Genomic DNA, 5,000 nt, shown 5'->3' on the forward strand with positions numbered 1-5,000 from the left:
TTCTCTGCCGCCTGGGACCGGGGTTGACCTGTTGTCCCTGCCGGACTTAGAAATTTTTTCTCTGCCGCCTGGGACCGGGGTTGACCTGTTGTCCCTGCCGGACTTAGAAATTTTTTCTCTGCCGCCTGGGACCGGGGTTGACCTGTTGTCCCTGCCGGACTTAGAAATTTTTCTCTGCCGCCTGGGACCGGGGTTGACCTGTTGTCCCTGCCGGACTTAGAAAATTTTTCTCTCCCGCCTGGGACCGGGGTTGACCTGTTGTCCCTGCCGGACTTAGAAATTTTTTCTCTCCCGCCTGGGACCGGGGTTGACCTGTTGTCCCTGCCGGACTTAGAAAATTTTTCTCTCCCGCCTGGGACCGGGGTTGACCTGTTGTCCCTGCCGGACTTAGAAAATTTTTCTCTGCCGCCTGGGACCGGGGTTGACCTGTTGTCCCTGCCGGACTTAGAAATTTTTTTCTCTCCAGCCTGGGACCGGGGTTGACCTGTTGTCCCTGCCGGACTTAGAAATTTTTTCTCTGCCGCCTGGGACCGGGTTTGACCTGTTGTCCCTGCCGGACTTAGAAATTTTTTCTCTGCCGCCTGGGACCGGGGTTGACCTGTTGTCCCTGCCGGACTTAGAAATTTTTTCTCTCCCGCCTGGGACCGGGGTTGACCTGTTGTCCCTGCCGGACTTAGAAAATTTTTCTCTGCCGCCTGGGACCGGGGGTTGACCTGTTGTCCCTGCCGGACTTAGAAAATTTTCTCTCCCGCCTGGGACCGGGGTTGACCTGTTGTCCCTGCCGGACTTAGAAAATTTTTCTCTCCCGCCTGGGACCGGGGTTGACCTGTTGTCCCTGCCGGACTTAGAAATTTTTTCTCTGCCGCCTGGGACCGGGGTTGACCTGTTGTCCCTGCCGGACTTGGAAAATTTTTCTCTCCCGCCTGGGACCGGGGTTGACCTGTTGTCCCTGCCGACTTAGAAATTTTTTCTCTGCCGCCTGGGACCGGGGTTGACCTGTTGTCCCTGCCGGACTTAGAAATTTTTTCTCTCCAGCCTGGGACCGGGGTTGACCTGTTGTCCCTGCCGGACTTAGAAAATTTTTCTCTGCCGCCTGGGACCGGGGTTTGACCTGTTGTCCCTGCCGGACTTAGAAAATTTTTCTCTCCCGCTCGGAACCGGGGTTGACCTGTTGTCCCTGCCGGACTTAGAAAATTTTTCTCTCCCGCCTGGGACCGGGGTTGACCTGTTGTCCCTGCCGGACTTGGAGCCCAGGAGGGGATCGGCCACCAGGTCAACCTCCGCTGAAAGCGGCCACGGTTTACCTGGTGCCCGGGGAGCGAATCGGACACCAGGTCAACCTCAGCTGAAGCGGCCGGGGTTGACCTGCTGTCCCTGCCGGACTTAGAAAATTTTTCTCTCCAGCCTGGGACCGGGGTTGACCTGTTGTCCCTGCCGGACTTTGAAATTTTTCTCTCCCCGCCTGGGACCGGGGGTTGACCTGCTGTCCCTGCCGGACTTGGAGCCCGAGGAGGGAATCGGCCACCAGGTCAACCTCCGCTGAAAGCGCCCACGGTTTTACCTGGTGCCCGGGGAGCGAATCGGACACCAGGTCAACCTCTGCTAAAGCGCCCGAGGTTGACCTGGTGGCCCGGGGAGCGAATCTGACACCAGGTCAACCTCTGCTAAAGCGCCAGAGGTTGACCTGGTGCCCGGGGAGCGAATCGGACACCAGGTCAACCTCTGCTAAAGCGGCCGGGGTTGACCTGCTGTCCCTGCCGGACTTAGAAAATTTTTCTCTCCAGCCTGGGACCGGGGTTGACCTGTTGTCCCTGCCGGACTTGGAGCCCGAGGAGGGGATCGGCCACCAGGTCAACCTCCGCTGAAAGCGGCCACGGTTTACCTGGTGCCCGGGGAGCGAATCGGACACCAGGTCAACCTCTGCTAAAGCGGCCGGGGTTGACCTGCTGTCCCTGCCGGACTTGGAGCCCGAGGAGGGGATCGGCCACCAGGTCAACCTCCGCTGAAAGCGGGCCACGGTTTACCTGGTGCCCCGGGGAGCGAATCGGACACCAGGTCAACCTCTGCTAAAGCGGCCGGGGTTGACCTGCTGTCCCTGCCGGACTTGGAGCCCCAGGAGGGGATCGGCCACCAGGTCAACCTCCGCTGAAAGCGGCCACGGTTTACCTGGTGCCCGGGGAGCGAATCGGACACCAGGTCAACCTCTGCTAAAGCGGCCGGGGTTCACCTGCTGTCCCTGCCGGACTTGGAGCCCGAGGAGGGGATCGGCCACCAGGTCAACCTCCGCTGAAAGCGGCCACGGTTTACCTGGTGCCCGGGGAGCGAATCGGACACCAGGTCAACCTCTGCTAAAGCGGCCGGGGTTGACCTGCTGTCCCTGCCGGACTTGGAGCCCCAGGAGGGGATCGGCCACCAGGTCAACCTCCGCTGAAAGCGGCCACGGTTTACCTGGTGCCCGGGGAGCGAATCGGACACCAGGTCAACCTCCGCTAAAGCGCCCGAGGTTGACCTGGTGCCCGGGGAGCGAATCGGACACCAGGTCAACCTCTGCTACGGCGGCCGGGGTTGACCTGCTGTCCCTGCCGGACTTGGAAAATTTCTCTCCCCGCCTCGGACCGGGGTTGACCTGCTGTCCCTACCGGACTTAGAACATTTTTCTCTCCCCGCCCCGGCCCGGGGGTTAACCTCGGGGCGCACAGCTTCCCGGGTCTGACGTGCACGTCCTGTCACCTCCCGGGCCCGGCGTCCTCGTCCTCCCTTCCCCTTGGGCCGGCTCGGAGGAAGTTTTCCCTCGGCCCGGCCTCCGGGTTAATTGTTTGGGCCCGGCTGACTGAGGCCAGGCTGCTGACGCTAAAGCCCGGGGAGGCGGGGGCCTACGGCCATACCGGACCGAATGCCCCCGATCTCGTCCGATCTCGGAAGGTAAACCGTCCCGGGCCTGGCTAGTACCTGGATGGGTGACCGCCTGGGAATCCCAGGTGCCGTAGGCAGCTTTTGGCCCCAGCGGGGGTAGAGCGGGGCGTGTGTCTGCCGTGCGGGAGCAGGGAAGCCGTGAGGCCAAGGCGGCGCGACGGTCCTGGGGGGCGCTGAGGCCTTTCCCTCTGCCTGCCTGCGTGTCGGGGGCGGGGGGGCGGGCGAGGAAGCTTAGGCCCTCACCCGGTGCGGTGCGATGGCTTGGGTCGGGTCGGGGAGAGGGAAGAAAGCGTGTGTGGAGCGTTGGTGGGGCAGGTGTGTGTGTGTGGGAGTGCTGGGTGGGGCAGGCCGTTGAGGCGGGTGGCGGTGGTGGTGTTTTTGGTGGGAGTGAGTTGGGGTCAGGTGGGTGTGGGGTCCCCCCCAGGGGGGGTGGATGGTCTGAGGGTTAAGGCTTGGAACGTGCGTCTTGGGGGACCGTGGGTGGAGGTTGTTGAGAGCGGGGAAGGCCCTGGGTCTCGGTTGTGGACTATTAAGCCCGGTGGAGGGGGACCGTGGGTGGAGGTTGTTGAGAGCGGGGAAGGCCCTGGGTCTCGCTTGTGGACTATTAAGCCCGGTGGAGGGGGACCGTGGGTGGAGGTTGTTGAGAGCGGGGAAGGCCCTGGGTCCCGGTTGTGGACTATTAAGCCCGGTGGAGGGGGACCGTGGGTGGAGGTTGTTGAGAGCGGGGAAGGCCCTGGGTCCCGGTTGTGGACTATTAAGCCCGGTGGAGGGGGACCGTGGGTGGAGGTTGTTGAGAGCGGGGAAGGCCCTGGGTCTCGGTTGTGGACTATTAAGCCCGGTGGAGGGGGACCGTGGGTGGAGGTTGTTGAGAGCGGGGAAGGCCCTGGGTCCCGGTTGTGGACTATTAAGCCCGGTGGAGGTGTTGCGTACGGTGGATGTAAGGGGGAGGGCGTATGAAGTGACCGAGGAGTGGGCAAGGAAACGGGGGGAAAAATTTGGAGGCGAAGGCGGCCGAAAAAGGGTGCGGTTGACCTGGTGCCCGGGGAGCGAATGGGCCACCAGGTCAACCCCCGCTGAAAGCAGCGGAGGTTGACCTGGTGCCCGGGGAGCGAATCGGCCACCAGGTCAACCCCCGCTGAAAGCACCGGAGGTTGACCTGGTGCCCGGGGAGGGAATCGGCCACCAGGTCAACCCCCGCTGAAAGCACCGGAGGTTGACCTGGTGCCCGGGGAGGGAATCGGCCACCAGGTCGACCCCCGCTGAAAGCACCGGAGGTTGACCTGGTGCCCGGGGAGCGAATCGGCCACCAGGTCAACCCCCGCTGAAAGCACCGGAGGTTGACCTGGTGCCCGGGGAGCGAATGGGCCACCAGGTCAACCCCCGCTGAAAGCAGCGGAGGTTGACCTGGTGCCCGGGGAGCGAATCGGCCACCAGGTCAACCCCCGCTGAAAGCAGCGGAGGTTGACCTGGTGCCCGGGGAGCGAATCGGCCACCAGGTCAACCCCCGCTGAAAGCAGCGGAGGTTGACCTGGTGCCCGGGGAGGGAATCGGCCACCAGGTCAACCCCCGCTGAAAGCAGCGGAGGTTGACCTGGTGCCCGGGGAGCGAATCGGCCACCAGGTCAACCCCCGCTGAAAGCAGCGGAGGTTGACCTGGTGCCCGGGGAGGGAATCGGCCACCAGGTCAACCCCCGCTGAAAGCAGCGGAGGTTGACCTGGTGCCCGGGGAGCGAATCGGCCACCAGGTCAACCCCCGCTGAAAGAAGCGGAGGTTGACCTGGTGCCCAGGGAGGGAATCGGCCACCAGGTCAACCCCCGCTGAAAGCAGCGGAGGTTGACCTGGTGCCCGGGGAGGGAATCGGCCACCAGGTCAACCCCCGCTGAAAGCAGCGGAGGTTGACCTGGTGCCCGGGGAGCGAATCGGCCAGCAGGTCAACCCCCGCTGAAAGCAGCGGAGGTTGACCTGGTGCCCGGGGAGCGAATCGGCCACCAGGTCAACCCCCGCTGAAAGAAGCGGAGGTTGACCTGGTGCCCCGGGAGGGAATCGGCCACCAGGTCAACCCCCGCTGAAAGCAGCGGAGGTTGACC

The 5,000-nt window shown here is 63.5% G+C and overlaps 1 non-coding gene across 1 annotated transcript; it reads left to right on the forward strand.

Moving 5' to 3' along the window:
• Positions 1-2,871: 2,871 nt before the first annotated feature.
• On the forward strand, positions 2,872-2,990 carry LOC142006559 (5S ribosomal RNA). Its single transcript, XR_012643611.1, has one exon. It is a non-coding gene; the product is annotated as a 5S ribosomal RNA (ribosomal RNA).
• The last annotated feature ends 2,010 nt before the right edge of the window (positions 2,991-5,000 follow it).

This window comes from Carettochelys insculpta, unplaced genomic scaffold (genome assembly GCF_033958435.1).
Source record: "Carettochelys insculpta isolate YL-2023 unplaced genomic scaffold, ASM3395843v1 scaffold_0085, whole genome shotgun sequence".
Lineage (NCBI taxonomy): Eukaryota > Metazoa > Chordata > Testudines > Carettochelyidae > Carettochelys > Carettochelys insculpta.